Here is a 20,771-nt window from a genome sequence, read left to right on the forward strand (position 1 = left end):
AAACAAGTGAACGATATGACTTCTTTCCAAACATTCTAGTCCCATCATGTCCAAAGAGTTGGTAGCTCTGTCCTGATTTTGTTACCTAAAATTTCTTTTCATATTTTTTAAGTATCAGTAGATGAACTTAAATGGCCCAATCTACTCCTGTCTCCTCAAGAATCTCATTCCATCAATTATCCACTACATCATGCTCATACTCCAGCCAGAGTGCTCTTTCTAGATTTGTATCTGATTTTTGTTATTCGGGTTTTGGTAGCCTGCTGGGTCATTGCAAGCCTCTGAGTGATCTGCTTACCCCCAGTCTCTCCACAGAATCCTGCAGTCCAGCTGTGATGAACCACTTGCAACCCCCAACTGCACCAAACCCTACCCTGTTACCCAGACACGTTCCTTGTTGCCTCTTCCTTGAATACTCACCTCCAGCGTGTCACCCTGGCCCCCCTGCTAGACATGTATGCATGTACGCCCTCTTCTTTGTTCTTATCAATCACTAGGTTCTGACCTTACAGTCTCTCTGAAAGCTACTAGTTGAGTCATGGAACTAGATGAGTCACATTTCTAAGCAATCACTAAGTCGAGTACTTCTGCCCCCTCAAACGTTAAATGCATAAACATACTCAGTGGCAACTTGAATATAATTCTATCTCCGTAGCTCTGGGAGAACTCTGCTTTAGTTTTCCCTCATAATTCTTCTCTGTATTGGTGAATTTAAAAAAGGAAGAGAAGTTTACGAAACAAAATTTACCTAGAGCTCTGAGGGAAGGTTAACCATATAGAAGTCTGCTTGCTAATCAAGTTTTCACATGAAAGTTGAGTTTTTTAGATAGTATGAAAGCACGTTTGAGGAAGTTTTCATTTAAACTTATCCAAAGCTTTACCCTTTCAACTCCCCAACTGAAAAGCAGTTTACCTGCCCCATCCTCTCCTTAGCCCTCTGACCTTCTCTCCCGGACTGGGCTCCAAGCCCACTGGCCTCCTACGAGGAAGGCTTCTCCTCAAGGCTTAGCACCAGCTCTCCCCTCTGCCTGGAAATTTCTTCCCTGGGTCCCCACTGTCTCACTTCCTCATCTCGTCCATGTCTTCGCTCAAGGGCTCCCTTCTCAGCGAGGCTTGCCTTAACCAACTTGTTGCATCCTCCCTCCACACCCATGTAGCCCCGCCCCTTCTATCTTTCTTTGCCCTACTTTTTTTTTTTTTTTTTTTTGCGGGACGCGGGCCTCTCACTGTTTTGGCCTCTCCCGTTGCGGAGCACAGGCTCCAGGTGCGCAGGCTCAGCGGCCATGGCTCATGGGCCCAGCCGCTCCGCAGCATGTGGGATCCTCCCGGACCGGGGCACGAACCCGCGTCTCCTGCATCGACAGGCGGACTCTCGACCACTGCGCCACCAGGGAAGCCCCCTTTGCTCTACTTTTGCTCTTCGCCTGAGTACTTACCACCCTCTGACATCTATCCCTACTTGTCAAGCTTATTGTTTATTATCTGCCTCCCTCCACCATAAGATGTAACCTCCATAAAAGCAAGATCTTTGTCTACGTTGTTCATTCCTGGAGCTGAGCATCCAGAACACCGCCTCGACATAGTAGGCGCTCGATACTTCTTGAATGAAAGAGTGAATACTGTAAATTGGATTGTATCTAAGATTGCAGATAAAGTCGGAGCTTGAGGAAAGGGAGGTGATCCAAGGAGGAATGAAGAACTAGCGAGTCTAGGTTTCTTTTCTCTTTTCCCTACCTCTTCCTGATTCAGGCTGCTTCTCCAATGCTTCTCCAGGAACAAGGAAAGAAGGGTGAAGGTAAGAAAGACGGGGGAAGTAAAATGGTAGGATGCGAAAGAGAAAAGGAAGAACTGCAAGGGCACTCATCTGGAAAGGGGTGGAATGAAGTTGAAATCTTCCAACAAAATAGTGAGCAGCAATCTATTCTCCTCAGCTTGTCTCTTGTCCTGATGAAATTGAAACTAACTGAAAGATAATTTTAAGGCCCAATAAAAGTGCATGATTTAAACAGACACTACTAATTGTCAGCAAGCGACAGGAACTTCCTTGGGGCGCCATAACCTATTTTTCAGTCATTTAGAGAGTAAAACCACTGCATCGCCTCCACATGCAGCCCACTGGCAAGGACAGATGTGGGTTTTCTCCTCCCGGTCCTTGCATAATATTTCTCACTAGTATAATATATTAGTAATAGATAGAAGGACAGAAACATCATGTACGTTTTTAAAATGAGAAGCCTAATAATGCTCAATTCTCAGGTCACCAAAAATAATCCATTATTTTAAAATTAGTCTGCCAATACTCCTTTAGCACTTATTAAGTGCTAGTCTCTGTGTTAGGTGCTGAAGCAGTAAGATGATAAGATGTGACTCTTAATTGTAATTCAATGTTGTGTTTCTCATCCTTTGTATAAAGAGATAAATATCACACTCCTTCTCCAGATAGAACCATCTGGAGAGAACTGGCCTCCTGGGTAAAACTTCTTATTACTGATTCATAGAAGGAAAGATGTATATTCTCACCAAGGAACAAGAGATTTTTATTGAATTTCATTTTCTCATTTCATACTGTGCAAACAATAGATTTTAAATTTGTTTTCCAAATACAAAATGTTACAACATGTTGTTATAATGTTTTATAAAGTTCATTCATGATCAAATATTCAGAGTGCTTCTAGAGACCAGCTAGGTGCTATGGTTAAAATGGTGAATAATAAGGAAAATGTTTTCTTAAATTGCACACACAACACTAACAAAGAGCTCTTCCCCTTACCCACCACCTTTCCTCCTTGAGAATCACTGATCCAGGGAGATAACAATAGAATTCCATGGGAAACTATTGTATGTATGATTTTCCAAGGCACTATTATTCCCATTCCATTTTAAAAATAAATTGTATTGACTTCTTACCATTATAAAAACAATGCATGAAAAATATGGAAAAGTTGGGAAATACAGAAAAGTGGAAGAGGCTAAAATAATTCATTCATAATCCTACCAGGGTTGCCAGGGTCAACTAATGTGAATGATGGTTTAATACATTTCCTTCCAGTGTTATTCCTCTTACTAGATTACTTTTACTCTAAAAGGAAATATAACAAGAAAGATATGAGAGCAATCCTGTATAAAGAAAATTAATCGTATGGAAGTTCCTAACACAAGGTCTAAACAAATGTGAAGACCACGAAACTGTCAAACCACTGAAAATTAGAGGACACATTTAAGTTAGTTACAACCATAAAATCAATATGCTTTGCTTTTATCTGTTTGATTATTTTTTAATAGAATTCCTTTAAAATTCATATGGAACTCTTAAGTGTTGAAAACTAGACCAAAATTAAGAAGAAGAATGTGGGGGAGGAGCATCACCTTGCCAGATACTAAAATAAATTACAGAGCTATTACACAGAAAGCAGTATGGCTCAGGCCTGGCAATAGATAAACAGACATGTGGACTAGAGAAAAAAATTGAAAAAATAGATACTAGTATATGAGGAAATTTAATTTACTAGAGAAAAGGCAGTTTATTGACTACGTGATACTTAAAAAATTGGCTATCCATCTAAAAGAAAATACACTTGGACCTCCTAGTTTTATATAAAAATAAATTCAAGATGGAAAAATACTACTGGTAAAATACTATGAATACAAAAAATTAAAATTAGGATTTAAATTAGAAGAAAATTTAAGAAACTAGGTGGGAAGACCTTTTAAAGCAAGATTAGAAACCCAGATTCTATAAAGAAAGAGTGATAGATGTGATATTATAAGACTTTTTTTATTTTGTGGAAGAAAATTACAAAACTAAAATCAAAGAACAAATTGTTGATGGTGAAAATATAGCAACTAATGTGACCCCCCCAAAAAATTTATAATATTCAAAGAGTTTTAAAAATTAATAAGAAAAAAAGCAACTATATAGGGGCCAATGATACATATAGGTAATTGACAGATAAGGAATCCAAAGGGATCATAATAATATGAAAACACACTTAACCTCATTAGAAGCCAAAAAATTGAAACGTCTAATGCTTACTCATTAGACTAGCAAAAATTAGGATGTAGAGAAATAGGAGTGCTGGTAGAAATGTGAGGAAAATGATATTCTCAAACATTGCTAGTGGGAGTGTGGTTTGTTACTATATTTTTAGAAAATAATATGGGAAAACCCATTAAAATTTAAAGATACACATATCCTTTGAACTAGTAATTTTACTTCTGGGAATTAGACCATAAAAATAAAACCACCCACAGCTAAGAATATGTGTCTACAAATATTTGTAGTGATAGCACTTGTTTTATCTGTTGAAAACTATTCACAACAGAATGTCTATTGATAGCAGAATATCTGAATAAATTTTAGCAAATTCATACCTCATACAACTATGGAAAAGAATAAGACATCTTTCTCAGAATCTCCAAGACATATTTCAAAGTGAGAAAATCAAGACACAGAGTAATACACACACACACACACACACACACACACACACATGCACACGCACACGCACACACACACACACACACACGCATATACTGTGTATATAGCCTGATCCCACATTTTAAGATAAATAGGGACCATTCCCCTGTATATCAATGTATATCACAGTGCTGTGTGTGACCATCGAGAAAGGAGTAGAGGAACACATCAAGCTGTATTCACTGGTTTCTCTGAAGGGGTACAGGCAAAGCAGAAAGAAAGGAGGAAGGGAACAAGAAAGATAAAAAAATACTGTAGCATAATAGAAACTACCCATGATACAACAAAAGAAAATGTAGGAAATAAAATTCTATCCATTATCTTAATGGAAATAGTCAATAATAGCATAAGTTCATGGACAAGGACCAGAGGTGACATGGCCAAATAAAATAATAATTTGATTTCTACGTGGGATTAAGACAATTTTTGCTTGGAATCTTTTAAGAGAGTTTCTGCAAAATAATAATGTTTCAGAAGGAAATAGAAGAAATCTGGCAGTACCCCCTCAAGAAGCTTAAAAGCAGCTTTGTCTTTTGACACTGTATTTCCACTTTTAGGAATTATTTTTAAGGAAATAAACAGATGTAGACAAAATGCATGTTGAAACACCTAAATAATTAAATAACTTCTACAAGATACAACATAATTTCAATTTGCAAAATACATAGCTGTGTGTATGTGTGTATATGTGTGTATATTATGTATATATGTTATACACAAATGCTATACAAATATAATGTTAATGAAAATCCAAGATACAACATAATTTCAGTTTGTAAAATATATACTTTGTATATATATATATGTATATGTTTTGCAAATGGAAATTGTTTTGTATTTTGGGTTTTTGTTAACATTATACTGTGGGAATTTTTAATTTTTTATATAATATACAAATATGCAAATAAATATATATACATATACACATAATAAATACTAAGCAAAGACTACAAGAAAATGTATTAAAATATTGTTAGTGATTATCTATGGCTGGTGAGTAGGTGATTTTTATTTACATCTTTATTCTTTTCTCTTTTCAAAGAATGTTCAAATTAACATGCATTCTATATAAAATATGCAAAACACAACAACTATTTTTAAATGGAAGCAAAGAAAGGTGATGAGTTGATTTAAAAATGAAAAACGGTACTTCAATATAATTCAACGTTCAGAAGCATAACCTTCCTCCAATGCTCTTCAACATTAGAAAGTAGTGTCAAAGCGTTCAGCAGTCTAACCTGTGTCTACATCACCTAGACAAAAGTCAAAGTCCAGCATCCCCTAGATTAACAACGTGTTCCTCCAATATCACCTAAACCTTGGATACTACACATCCTCAAATTTCAAGGATGAATTGCTCAGGTAGCCAGTTTTCAGAGAGGCTACACAGAAAGTCTTCCTATGAAAACCAGCAAAGCTGTTTTTTATATTACCTCTAGTGAACAAGGTTCATAATTTATTTCTCCAGATTTCCAGTTAGAGCAGATATCTCTAGTTTGATCTGAGCTCTCAAAACTGGAAACACCTCCTCTGTTTTCTCTGTTGGTTTTCCTCCTGGGTAGAAAGGATTTCAGCTGAAATGCAAGGCAAAGGCACTGGTGTTAAGAGGACAAACAAGCCTGCAGTGAAGTGAGCTGGTGAGGTTTCATGGCACAGGAAGGATAATCAATAAGCCTTGTTCTTATCCCAGAAAATCTTCCCTAACAGGCCAACAAGATAAATATCACCCCTCTAAAACATGCTTCTCCCCCCTCACCTGCCTTCCTACCCATCCCTTGAAAGGACTCTGGTTTCCTGGTTGACAAGGATTCCCAGCTACATCTTGTTCCCACAGTCCAGTGGGATTGAAGGAAGATCAACAAAAACATGGGTGGATTTCTTTAAAATCAACATGGGTGGTTTTCTTTAAAACTAGCCAATGTCTCCTGTTGCCAAAGCAATTGGAAGAAATGTGTTCGGCATGCTTGTGCTGAGTAAAGTTCACAAAACTATTCTGAAAAGTTTTTATACTCAACTAGTATAAACTAGTACTCAACTAGTACTCAACTAGTACCAAAATATTTACACTTCGATGGTCAGTAACATTATTACTTAACATTATTACTTAAATAGGTGCCCAAACAGTGGCTACATGTTGTAATGGGAAGAAAATGTGGACATGGATGTATGCGTGCATGTCCTCAGCTGATTCTAGCTCCTGGTGTCTAGCTCTCTTAGGCATCATGGAACCCAGACTTCCAGATGACAAAGATTTTTACTTCTTATGAGAATATATTGTTGCTGTATACATATACCTTCAGACTGGATAGAAAATTCTGATCCATCTGATTTGCTACTATGTGTCAGGTCAACGATATGAACAGAAAACTACTATAATTAGCTGTGTAGCACTGTTACGTAGACAGGCCAAAATAAATCGAATTGAACCAAACTGAATCTTTTAGACTCAACGAACCATAATCAAAGTGTGCATTAGGGCTCCCGTTAGCACATATCCAAACAGATAAATTAATAAGAGAAGCGCCTTCTCATGGTACCTGGCCTAAAGGCAGGAGTTACACTAAACAATACTAGAGTATATTTACTGGGCTGCAATGTACTTAGAGACAAGATTAAAGCCAAAAGATAGAGTCAAAACTAGGAGAAATCACAGCAAATAGGTACCAGTAAGAACAGAAATACAGCAGAGAAGTAATCTGATGCAAATGGAGAGTGAAGAGAGCATAATGGTAACTTATTCAATAGTGGAAATGAACACATATTGTTGTATTGTATTCAGTTCTTGGTTATTCATGTGTGATTTACCGATTTTGTGGATTATTTTTCCCTCTGCTAGTCCTTCTACATCCACCTGAGTCATCTCTTGCCATCTTCAGTTCATATGTGCCCAGGGGACCCCAAAATAATGTTTACCATTAATCTATTTCAAACTCAATCAGCATAGCAAACCCCAAAATAATGTTTACCATTAATCTATTTCAAACTCAATTAGCATAGCAAACCTGATGGGATGGCTCCGGTACTGATCAAAGACCCCTTCACCTCTCCAGAAATCAAATCTGATGTCACATTTTCACTAGAGAGAGAGAAGTCAGAATGGGAATTGAATTTGGTAAATGAGGATACTGGTCAATTAACCTTTGCCTGTTGCCTTTTTGCTAAGTTAAATTGATCCAGATATAATCGGTCAACTCCATTAAGTTCATTTACAGGCTAGACAGTGTACTCCTAGGATGATGAAAAATAGAAAAGTCACCACCCAAAGCTGGTAAAGGCTTACACTCAGAGTTCTTGACTTGAGTGGATGAGCTCCAAACAGTAAAAAAGGAAATCATAGGAATTTGTTCCAGGCAAAAGGGACACAAATATTTCACAGTGGAAATTTGAGCTCCTCATTTCAGTGGATTATAAGATTCTCTCTGCTCAGACTCTTAATACTGTTTCTGTATTTCCTTCAATACCTAAGCACTTTGCCTGCAAACATAACCTGAAAACCCATATTTACAGTGGCCAAGCTCTTGAGTTACTGTTCTAAGTTCAAGTCTTGTTATACCATTTACCAACTGGATGACCCTCAGCAATTTACTTGATTTCTCTGAGCCTTGGTTTACCTCCCTAGAAAGTGGGTATAATGATACCCACTCCTAGAGATGTTGTAACGACTAAGTGAGCTATTCACTGCAAGGTGCAAAGCACCATGGCCGGCAGAAAATGCGATCAGTACAGGGAGAAGTAGTATTCCTGTCATTATATTACTTACTTGACTGACTGACTCCAGGGATGAGCAAAGTAGATCATAAAAGAAACAGGACTTTAAAGAATTGGTTATTTCAACAGAAGAGCTGGATCTTTAAAAAAAGAAAGAAGCGATGGTGGCGGGCAACCCCACGTGTGGGTACTACACTAACCTACTAACATATTTTACGTATTTTATTCTTTAGCCCTTAGATTCTTTCTACTGATACTTAAGACCAACATTTACTAAAACCTAGAGCTTTGGGAGTGGGAGAAACACGGATATTCTGTGTTGTTTATAAATAAAAAATGGGGGGAGGGAATGATTTTGGTGTTATTACCCAAGTGACACAAGATAAATGCACAAAAAGCCCCAGGTTCCATGGCATCTGAAATCCCAGTGATTTTGTTCAGACCTCTTTCAAAGTCCCGGCAACGGCACAACCTCAGACCTTTTCAGGATAATCAGCTTCTGATCCGGGACCTCAAAGTGCGAAGAAAAATTCAAGCCCACTCAGAGACCGACAAGCATGTAGAAACACAAAAGTTGAGGAAAGGAATAGCATCTTAAAAACTGTGCAGGACGCAAACTCCCAGTGGTTTGTCCTGGCTCTACTTTCTTCAGCCCCAGGTGAGTAGAGGACTCATTTTTTGATTAAAAACCTTTTCCTTCCTTCCTCTTCATTGTCTATCTCCTTGTTCTCCAAACTAGCTCTCTGCTCTGAGCTGGCAAATAGCTACGGGCACTGTCTCCTTGAAAGTAAGAAGCTCCGGCAGTTCACCCTGTTCCCAGTTCTATGATTCACATGAGAATTCCTTCACAGCTGCTCAGACTCTTAATACAAGGATTAGAACGATAGCTGTTTAAAATTCCTAAGCCAGAGGAGGTTTCGCGGGGCTTCTAATCAGCCAGCAGTCAGCCAGGCCCTTGCAGACAAGGCTCTGCAGGTTCCGTGGACCCAGGAACAATAGCACAGCCCCACCCTCCCTTGGAAGACTGGCCCGACCAGTCCCACTGCACTCTTGAGGACGGTGGCCAAGCCTGGCATTGGTGACATTAACATTTTGGTTAGTCACGAAGTAAAGGCTTCACCTAGAAACCTTCATTTCCTATACAGCAGGGTAGACAAGGTCCAACGGAAAATTTTCCTGAACTACTTCCCTAAAAGAGGCCAGTTCGGGCTTCCCTGGTGGCGCAGTGGTTGAGAGTCCGCCTGCCGATGCAGGGGACGCGGGTTCGTGCCCCGGTCCGGGAAGATCCCACATGCCGCGGAGCGGCTGGGCCCGTGAGCCATGGCCGCTGAGCCTGCGCGTCCTGAGCCTGTGCTCCGCAACGGGAGAGGCCACAACAGTGAGAGGCCCGCATACAGGAAAAAAAAAAAAAAAAAGAGGCCAGTTCTACAATGAGGAAGTGACCCACTAAGCAATATATGTCGGTTTGATCCTTAGAGAAATCAGGTTTAACCCACTAGCATCTCTAGCTGATTGGCAGACAGACCTGGGTCCCATACCCCAGCCCTGCCTTGTAATCTGGGCAGGTTACATAAAAATCAACCTTCCAGTATTACTCAGCTGACTCAGACTTCCTGTGCTTTGGAACATTTTGAATGATAGCGTGGTATTTACAAACCAGAGGGGCTTTTAATCTTTTATATCACATGCTGGTACTGGATTCACAAACTGCTAAATAAATAGCCTCTCAAATTGGCTTCTAGGCAATGGTGACAATTTGTACTTTCATTGTAAATATATGCATGGCTTTTCAAGAGGTTTGCTAACTAGTTTAGAAATGTTCCACGGGGAAAATGAGAAGTGGACTTGAAAGTCAGTTATTTTTTCTTTTAAATTTTAAATAAAAAACAATGTGATTACTTGGTGATTACAAATAAAGTGAAATGGTGACTTGTTCACCTAATCAGCTTTTTTTTTTCCTTAAGAACCTTCCACTTGCCACTTCCAATAATTCAATTCAACAGAAAGGTTTCTCAGTGACTGAGAATGTAAGAATCTTGCCTCTATTTTTAGGTAGGTAATTGAAAATACAAAGTCTATACTCTGAAGATGTTCTCCTATTTTTGAGTTAAATTAAACACACATTAGACACACAGACATGGAAAACAAACTTATGGTTACCAAAGGCGAAAGGGGTGAGGGATAAATTAGGAGTTTGGGGTTATCATATTTACCACTATATATAAAATCGATAACCAGTAAGGACCTACTCTACGGCACAGGGAATATTCAGTATTTTGTAATAACCTATAAGGGAAAAGAATCTGAAAAGAATATATACATATATATATACATATATATGTTAGAATATATATATATATATACACACATAACTGAATCACCTTGCTGTACACCTGAAACTAGCACAACACTGTAAATCAACTATACTTCAATAAAAATTTAAACACACACACACACACACACATATTTTGCTTCTTATTAGTACCATACAACTGGCAAAAGAAGAAGGAGGTTGTGAAAATCAAATCAGGAAATGTTTTTACTTCCTAGCAGCTATGGTAAAGCCCTGAGGGGAAAAAGAATGAAATAAAAGATCTTTTTTAAAAAAAAAAGTTTGGGCTTTCTGTATGTAAAGTGGACTACTGAGCATTGTAGATACATTCATTAACATCCCTGATAACATGTAAAGAAACTTCGACCACACAGTGTATACAGAGGATGTTTTAAGTACACCATCCACTATATCAACTCAGGTCCATAGAATGAGTTCCATTTCTGTAGATCAATTTTGCCATTAGAGCAAAAAGTCCTGGCCCACAGTATCTCCAAACATGAGTTCAGCCGCAGAGCTGCATCTGCTGTGGCTGTGTTGTATGGGTTTACAACAGAGATTCAGACATTGCTCTATGATGGGAAAAGCAGTCACTACCCAGAGCAAGCGAGAAATTTAGCAATGACACTTAATACACACTTTTATCCTATTCCTTATAAAATGACTTCCTTAATCCTTACTTGCATGCAAAATTCTTCTTGAATTTTTACTTTATTATAAGATATTCCAGTTGACTCCCTTGGAGTACTTCGAGAGTATTCCGTGGGCAGTTTTCACTGTGAATTTCAAACATCAACCTGAGCTATTGAAAAAAGGCCCTGGGGTTATTTTTTTGTTTTTAAAATGCTATACATAATGGCTTTCAGTGTACAAGACATGACAGAGTGAAAAAAATACTTGTTTAACTTCTTAACTTTGTTTTTCTCTCTGTAATACTAGCCTGGCTGTGTTTTTTCTTAGTTCCAAGCAGCAGGGAACCTAATTTATGAACTTTTCCTCAATAAAAAAACAACGAATGGAAAGTTTAACATTGAATTAAGGAGGCTTCAGGATTAGCAGGTACACAATGACAGATTTACAGGGGCCAAGGACTGATAACTATATTTTAGGTCTAGGAAACATCTGCTCAGAGTAAGGAGTTTATGGTTTTCATATCAAATAGAAGGAAAAAAAACACATTGATCTGAGACTTTGGTAGTTTTATTTTTTATGTTTTAACCAACGGTAATGCAAATCCTATTCCAGTGGGCTTGTACAATTCCTTGATATGTTCTACTAATATCCAGGGCATACAGAAATTGCCACATGAGGAAATGGTAAAGGTAAGAGAGAATCAGAGTTTTCAATGGAAAATTCATAAGCCCATGCTGTAGGGGGGAAAGTTTAATTAAATATAACATTCAATTAATCTAAAATTCTTTCTCCATGTAAGACCATAGATTATATGGGCTTCCTCAATCACCTCAACATACTAATCTAAAATAGTGAAATCCCTGGAAATACTCAGAATTCGACATCCCAGATAGTAAATACAGATACAGAGAAATTTCGCATAAACGTACAACAACCTTGGTAATGAACTCGTCTTTTTTTTTTTAACTCCAGTCTTTCAGACTCATTCTAAATAATTGCATGCAGCCAGGAATTGGCTGTCATCCAGTGAATGTGGACTGTGGACACTGACCAAGCTGTTTGACATTTTACCCCCTTCCCGTCTATTTTCAGTCCACATTCTCCCTCCACGGTGACTTTCTGGTTAGGCCTTATCTGGTTTTGGCTGTCTCTACTGCCCACTTCAGATAACTGCTCAGCTCTCCACTTGGCTTCTTGCTGGGTAGGCTTGACCGAAGAGAATGGATGAAGAAGAAGCCAGCATTTTCCTTTGATCTCTTAGAGCTCAGGATTCCGTTATATAATCTTCCATAAATCCTGGCAATAGAGATTGACATCAACTTCCAAACTTGCCATAATATGACACTCCTCGTTGATTCATTACAAATCCTGACATTTCTTAATTAACATGAACTCAATACTTCAGTTTGTCAGTGATAAGACATTTTGTTTTAGTTGCCTTCTCCATAGTTTTAAGGGTTGCCTTGATTAATTTTTCTCTTCTGCAATCTAAGCCTTAAATGCCAAATGTTCTAACTGGCTATCTGCCTCTAAGGTTTAAGCTCACAGATGTTTCCTTGTGGCCACAGCAAATACCACTCCTCTGAGAATAAGTCTGATAAACAAAATTGGCAATAAATTTAGAACTAAAGAGCTGGATAAGAAATTTAAATACAGCCCTTGTTAGCTACACTTTCGTAAACCTACAAACTTGTCTAGTGTGCTCAATTCTCAAATATTGGTGTTAGTGGATTCTAGAAATCCCGTCAACAAATTAAAGCCTTAAACAATCCAAAAACTTCCTTCACTTTAACAGTATAAATCCCTTTCCCTACTGGACACATTACCATGGCTGCTAACAAGTAGAAAATTGGCCCACTTAAATTTCGCTTCTATTCCAAGGGCTGAGGGAGGAGTAAAATGGATAGAATCCAGATGGTGAGAAGAGTGTGAAGCAAGGGCCCTGTGTAGTCTGAACATGAATAATTTGTGAACTGCTCTGAATGATGAATACTCAACCATATTAATATTGCTTATGCAACATGAATGCTATAGTAAGCAGGAGACCTTTGCTTTCTGCTTTTGCGTTTCCTAGAAAACAACACTCTTCTATGAATATTTTCCTCCACAAACTAGACTTGAAGTACCTCTTTGCTGGATTTGTGAAGCCTAAGTAACCTGGAGGAATACACCAGCAAACCAATGTGAGCAGTGTTCTTCATGCTGAATGTTATGATGTCACCCTGTCCCTGTACTTTTCTACTTAAAATACGATGCCCAGGCATGGCCCACCAGGGAGCATTCTCAGGAGTGGAGTATTATCACTTGAGATTTATTGTAACTGAAATTAAATTATTTAGTGTGCTTCCCCCCCCAACTCCCAACCTCCAATAAGTCGTTGCCTTTTCTTGTTTTTTCTTTTAATTGGTATCCTTGCCTTTTATTTACCCTTAGAAGAGAAGGAAAAAAAGAGGCAAAAAGAAAGCACAATCTGACCCCTTCCCTTTATCCTCAAATCACTGGATTCATAAGCATAAAACACTTCAGACAGCTGCAAGAGATATCAGTCTTCTTTTTCTGGTTAGAGTCCTAAATCAATGGAATGATGACATGTCTTTTATTCCCAGCATAGATGCCCATGGGTTTGACTGTGCTTATATAATATCTCAATTCACTGTTCTAAGTGGAGACTGCTGAAAGCAAGAACTATAGAATCATAAAGCATGGCCACAGAGACCATAGGGCTCCCCTAGTCCAATGCCTTCATTCAACTGATGAGGGAAATGGAGCCTCAAAATTGGACTTGTTCAAACAAAGCTGGAGACATAACACTTTCTGGTTTCAAAAAATATTATGAGGCTACAGTAATCAAAACAGTATTGTACTGGCATAAAGACAAACATATGGACCAACAGAATAGAATAGAGAGCCCTGAATAAATCAGCACATACACAGTTGATTGATCTTCAACAAGGTTGCCAGGAATACACAATGGGGAAATGATTGCTCTTCAAGAAATGGTGTTGGGAAAACTGGATATCCACATGGAAAAGAATGACATTGGATGCTATCTTACCTAGTAACAAAAATCGACTCAAAATGGATTGAAGACTTAACTGTAAGACCTAAAACTGTAAAACTCCTAGAAGAAAATGGGGGAAAGTTGCATGACATTGGTCTTGCCAATATTTTATTGGATATGACACCAAAAGCACAGGCAACAAAAACAAAATAAACAAGTGGAACTGCATCAAACTAAAAAGCATCTGCACAGGAAATAATCAACAGAGTGAAAAGACAACCCATAGGATGGAAGAAAATATTTGCAAACGGAATATCTGATAAAGAGTTAATCTACAAAATATGTAAGGAGCTCATACAACTCAATATCAGAAAGACAATCCAATTTTTTAAGGGACTTAGAACTTGAATAGACATTTCTCCAAAGACATACAAATGGCCAGTGGATACATGAAAAAATACTCATCATCACTGATCATCAGAGAAATGCAACTCAAAACCACAATGAAATATCACTTACACCTGTCAGGATGGCTATTATCAAAAACACAAAAGACAAGTACTGGCGAGAATGTGGAGAACCCTTGCACACTGTTGGGAGGAATGCAAAATGGTTTAGCTGCTGTAGAAAACAGTATGGAGGTTCTTAAAAATTAAAATAAAACTACCAGATGACCCAGCAATCTCACTTCTGGGTATACAGCCAAAAGAATTGAAACCAGGATCTGGAAGAGATATTAGCATAACCATGTTCATTGCAGCACTATTCAAAATAGTTTGTTCAACGTGAAAACAACCTAAAAGTCCACCAAGAGATAAATGGATTAAGAAAATGTGGTATATACATACAATGGAATACTATTCAGCCTTTAAAAAAGAGTAAATTTTACAATATGTGGCAATATGGTTGGACCAAAAGGAAGTGAAATAAGCCAGTTACAGAAACACAAGTACTGCGTGATTCTGCTTATGTGACGTATCTAAAATAGTCAAATTCATAACATCAAAGACTGGCATGGTGGGGCTTCCCTGGTGGCGCAGTGGTTGAGAGTCCGCCTGCCGATGCAGGGCACGCGGGTTCGTGCCCCGGTCCGGGAAGATCCCACATGCCGCAGAGCGGCTGGGCCCGTGAGCCATGGCCGCTGAGCCTGCGCGTCCGGAGCCTGTGCTCCGCAACGGGAGAGGCCACAACAGTGAGAGGCCGCGTACCGCAAAAAAAAAAAAAAAAAAAAAAAAGACTGGCATGGTGGTTACAGGGGCTGGAGAGAGGAGGAAATGGGAGTTATTAATCAATAGACATAAAGTTTCAGTTAAGTAAGCTCTAGAGATCTATCATACAACATTGTACCTCAGGATCAAGGAATATGTCAGGCTCTCTCGAACACAATTATGTACCGAACATCTCAGGACCTCCCACAGCACTAGAGTGAAGCCGGCACAAAGCCCATCATTGCACTTGAGGCACTCTCGGTCTGGTTGGGAGCAGAGACTCTGGACAGACCTTAATACACCACAGCTCATTCCTTAAATAAAATCAGGGAAAAAATTAACAGTGTGTATCAAGTTGAACTGTATTGGATTCTGAGTAACTCTAATCTCTAAATATCCTTTAGTAAAATTTGATGCAAGGGGAGCCTGGAGGTGAGGTAAAAGGCTTTGGGGAAGAGTTTTGTGTTTCTTGCTAAAAGGTACAGAGGCAGCCACCTACGTCCTTTTGTCTTGAGTGGTACCAGTTCCACTTGTTAATTATAGAAACAAAGATAAGCAAAAAAAAAAAAAAACAGAAAGAAATTTGTATCTGTATTTGTCACATAGTTTTAAAATGAAGTATATTAAAATGGATTATCAGATGTGATGTGACCGTCTTTATTTACTGTACATGGTTTTAAGGAAATGAACGCTGACAGATGATGGCCATAGTAAATAAAGATGAGCGTACAAAAGACAAATGTTTTCTGTGAGATAAACTCAAAATTACTTGCAGATTTCTTTGTATCTTTTAAGAAATTCTGAAAGGAAATACCCCATTGAGACGATTTCTACGAACAGCAGAGGGAGGAAGGGTCTCAGAAATGCAGATTATCCATTTGTGAAAGTGCTTGAAGGGCTCCTGAACCAACCTAGAGGAAGAGGTATGTTTGGAGAGCTTGCTCAGCTGCTGGCTATCTGATAAGAGAACAGTTTGATGGAATCAGAGGAAAAAGAAATGCCAAAACCCCAGTGGCAATCTACTATCCCAGCAAAGGGCAAGGACCTAGACCAGGAGCCGTAACTACTCAGACTTAGCAAGTCTTACACTTGTCAGTTTCCCTAAGCTGTCATTTTGTTGGGGCCTGTCTCTTCCCCCTGGTGACTGCGAGTTCCCACAAGGGGCTGTGCGTTTTCTTCAAGGCATCGAGAAAGAGGAGGTGGAAGACTGTGCCCCATTTGTATTCATTCTTAGCAGGAAACCTCAAAGAATGGAGAGTTGGGGATGGCTATAAAGAGTGAAGTCAGCTGAAGCTCCCGGAGGCCGAGGTTAGGAAAATGAAGCTCCAGGTGTGCTGCTGAACCAGTCTTTGTGGTTTTTTACAACAGAACGGCAAGGGCAGCTCCTAGCCACTTGTCTTCTCAGAGAAGTCAGAGAGCATCCCGAACACTGCAGGGATGCCCCCGGGAGAGGATTACTCAGAGAGGGAACAGGCTGACTCCCAGCCTACCTGCCACTATCCTGCCAAAGCCCCACCCCTTCTGCCCACCCTATTCACAAGCTTTGCCACATGCTCCGGAGGCCAAGACTCTCCACCCACACCTCCACCACTGCACACACTCTCAGGTCTTTGGAACATAAACCAACCCACCTCTCATACCCACTTCATAGCCCCACACCAGGGCCACTCTCATTCACATGGTGACAAGATTAGACATGTAACTAAGTCATTATTTATGCATTCCATATGTAAAACTTGTATTTCATAAAACTGAACTTTTTATAAAGGTCTTCTACGTCCATTATTTAATTTAATCCTCATGAATGGCCATAAAACTTCTGTAACTCAGATATCATTATTCCCCTTTTATAGATGAAGATACCAAGGCCTGGAGAGGGTATGATATTATCTCTTGTCAGCCCTAGATGCTCAACTTGCTTCTCCAAGGCAAGGATCATAATGATCAAAAACTTTAGAAATGAATATTTTGTCAAATGATGACTGAGAGCATGGGCTTGGGAAACAGAGAAGCTTATCTTCAAGTCTTAGAACTGTCATTTATAAAGCCATCTACCATTGGACACTTTACCTAACTTTGCAAAGCCTTAGTGTCCTCAATTGCTAAATTGGAATCATACTATTGTTTACCACTTGAGGCTGTAGTGAGGATTAAATGTGATCATGCCTTTAAAAAGCATTGTACAAAACAAGAGCTCCCTAAACGGGAATTGTTAATATTCAATATAATTGCTGTCCCTACCACCTCATGGGCATGAAGTATTTGTTATACAGCCAGTGAGGAAGAGACCATCCCAGGTCTTTGGCATCACACTGAATGAGAAGTCAGGGTACAACTCCACACGTGCATAGACTCAGGTTTTGCCCAACCACCAAGCAAAACACTTCTTTGGACAGTAAAATGAATGTGAAGCATTTGTACCAAGTTTCATACATACTTGTCTCAGCAAGTATTTGCCCATTTTCTTTGCTACTCTTCTTATCACAAATGGATGTGACTATCCTTAGGGTCACAAAGGAAAAGAAGTCATGACGGAGGGTAGGATATTAAGGGTTTCTGCACCTTCTCTTCCAACACTTTATGCTCATTACAGAAGCAGCAGCATTGCAACCGTGGCATGCTCAGCTGGCTGCATTTGTTGCCTTTTTTTTCAGGTCAAGTTCCCTGTTATGGTCCAATGGATGCAAACTCCTAGTGTCTGTGGTGCTGACCATGAGGTCTGGTCATTTATTCCTCCAACATCTATTATCAGATACTGTACTAGGCTTGGAATAAAAATGACTTCATTATATTTAGTTTCTAACACGTGAGGACCGCATTGAGTGGTTTAACATCATTTACTCCACACAATTATATCCAGTGGCCACTCTTATTATCCCTACTTTGCAGATGAGAACTTTGAGGGCAGAGGTTAAGTATCACAACTGGAAGGTGATGGGAGCTATGGCTTGGACCCAGCAGTCTCCTGTGGATTTGAATTGAACTACTGAGTATCTGAATCCTCCCCAGAGAGTTCCTGCTAGGGGAGACCTGAGCAGAAGCTTTCCAGCAAGATATTTTTAGGGGTGAATAGATAATGCAAGCCTCTGCATCCTGACTCTTCCAGATTGTGAAAGAAAAAAATTTGACACTCCTTAGAAAGAATCATAAACTCATTGATGTGCAAGGTTTTGTCGGGGTCCAGTGGGAATGACCCAGAGGAAGTCTACTGAGATGTTGCCCAGAAGGCAAGCTCACCGTCCTCACCATCACCTTCCTCAAAAGCCACCTGTTAAGTACCTGCATCGAAAACTAGCACTTTATTACACTCTGGGCAGGGTGTAATAGTAATGGGCAGGACCACTTCTCAACCAGTACGGGTGAAACATGGCTATGAATATTTTACAAAACTGTGGATGGTGTGTTCAGAGGTGGGTCACTCTCATCCTTGCCTATTAATCTTTGCAGCCAATCTGCAACCATAAACCAGAGCTGTTCTCTGTTTCTGGCAAACCGAAGCCTAACTACCAGGCCCTCAGCCCCAGCAGTTGTTCTGATCAACTGGACTCAATGAGTACAGACAGATACTCAGAGAAGCTATAGAAAACCTCATAAAAATGTTTAGCAGACATGCGGTGCAAATATTTATATTGTAGAGAGGTTTAGAGTGGGTGCTAGGAAGAAGGAAGGAGGTAGTTAGCTCTACATCCTAAACTGAATGAAAGATAGAGTTAACCGAAGTGAAAGATAATTGTTGCACTTTGTCCTTGCTGCAAGTTTGAGATGCCTGAGCTTTATCATTTTCCTGCCATAAAACAAAACAAATATCTCTAAGAAAAATATCCTGCTAGGAAATATGACCCTTATATTCATATTCAAATTTTTGCTTTTTTCCCCCTCCATGTTATCTCTGATAATTACATTATTTTTATTCCTAATTTCTTTAAAATCTAACACTCTGTATGGTATTACATCTAACCTCTGGAATAGTATAGCCACGTGTGTTAAAGCCTAGTGAGCAGTCTTCGTAGGATATTCACAAAATTGGAGAAACATTTGCTTTGGAGAAATAAGAAGGGGGTGGAAGGAGTAGAAATGGGGTCTGAAGCCTAGATCTCAAAAGTGCCCACCTAATTTCCCTTCCTTTGTCTCTCGGTTCATGTTAAGATAAAACTCGAATACTTCTTCTACCTCATCTTCATAAGTTCACTCTCAACATTAATATACACCATATACATGATATATGTGATACATACATTGCATTCAAAACCAGATGAGTTTCCCAGCAACCTCGTGCGTGGAGTTGCTCTGCAAACCTATTAGATCTGGCCCAGAAAGCCAATAGAAATCTGGCACCTTTGAACAGGAATCATTGCCGTGATACAAGTCCTGATAAAGCCCAATCCTTACATTAAGGTTATAAAAAAAAAAATCATGTTGGCTTCTATGGGCACGTCTGGGAGAGCAAAAACTGGTTACCCTCTTGACACAGCACAAAACTTAGAACTCAACGTGCATTTCCTGAAACGTGTGGCAATTCCTCTAACCAAAACGAAAGTAGGCTGCCCTGTCCTTTGTGACTGCCACATCATGACTCAAGCAGCACTCTGCTTGCGGTGGGGAGGCATCTACGTGCACACCGTCCCCTGCAAAAAGCGGCCGGGAGTTTTTTACAGGGGAGCAAACTGAGGCAGCAAGACCCCAAAGAACTTACCTGAAATCACAGGGCACTTTAAGGACAGGGTGGCTGACTTTTGGATTTTGCTAGATGGCGTAGCTTTTCAGAAAACTTGACTGCCTCCAGGAAGCAAATAATGGCTTATTCAGATTGCTTAGTTCAAACGCACATAAGTTACGGCACCAAAGATTAAGAAAACAGGTAGCGTGTTCATGCTAGTCCGTGATCAGGCCAATTAATAACTTTTGAGATTCTGCCGCATTCCAATAATCCAGAACTTCCTAGCTAGAGCTGGATCAAATAAATAGGCGTTATCTGGGACAGGCAGACAGCCTGTCAGTGCTGTACTAAGAAAAGGATAGTCGGGTTGCCCTCTGACTCAGCTGAATATTATTCGAAAAGTGAATTTTCACTGTACCAAGTTTAGATTTAACATTTTAACGTCGTAGAAATGCTTGCCAGTAACTTTGCAAAATATCCCTGGAGGATTAAGAGAAAAATGAACATCTTTTCATAGGAGAGGGAAGCTCTAAAGTTACATCATGCTTGTAAATAGTAGCACATATAACAAAAAGAAAAAAATATACTGAGAAGAAGAAATAGGAGTACCTACTTGAGGAGAAGAATGTCACTGAAAGACTGTCTTCTTATGCTATAGAAGGGGCAAGGGAAAGGAACATTAACCTTTCAAGCCCGTTAAGGAGCTTCTGAGCATGGAGCCTTTATTTTCAGTTTTGGTGAAAGCTGTTCTGAGG

At 39.4% G+C, this 20,771-nt stretch overlaps 1 protein-coding gene across 1 annotated transcript in view; it reads right to left on the reverse strand.

Moving 5' to 3' along the window:
- ESR1 (estrogen receptor 1) overlaps window positions 1–20,355 on the reverse strand; it is a 395,464-nt gene extending 375,109 nt beyond the window's left edge. The window contains exon 1 of the mRNA XM_067701750.1: window positions 20,053–20,355. The gene's annotated coding sequence lies outside the window, so the exon portion shown is untranslated. The remainder of the gene's footprint in view (window positions 1–20,052) is intronic.
- Window positions 20,356–20,771: the final 416 nt, after the last annotated feature.

The sequence above is a fragment of the Pseudorca crassidens genome, chromosome 13 (assembly GCF_039906515.1).
Source record: "Pseudorca crassidens isolate mPseCra1 chromosome 13, mPseCra1.hap1, whole genome shotgun sequence".
NCBI lineage: Eukaryota > Metazoa > Chordata > Mammalia > Artiodactyla > Delphinidae > Pseudorca > Pseudorca crassidens.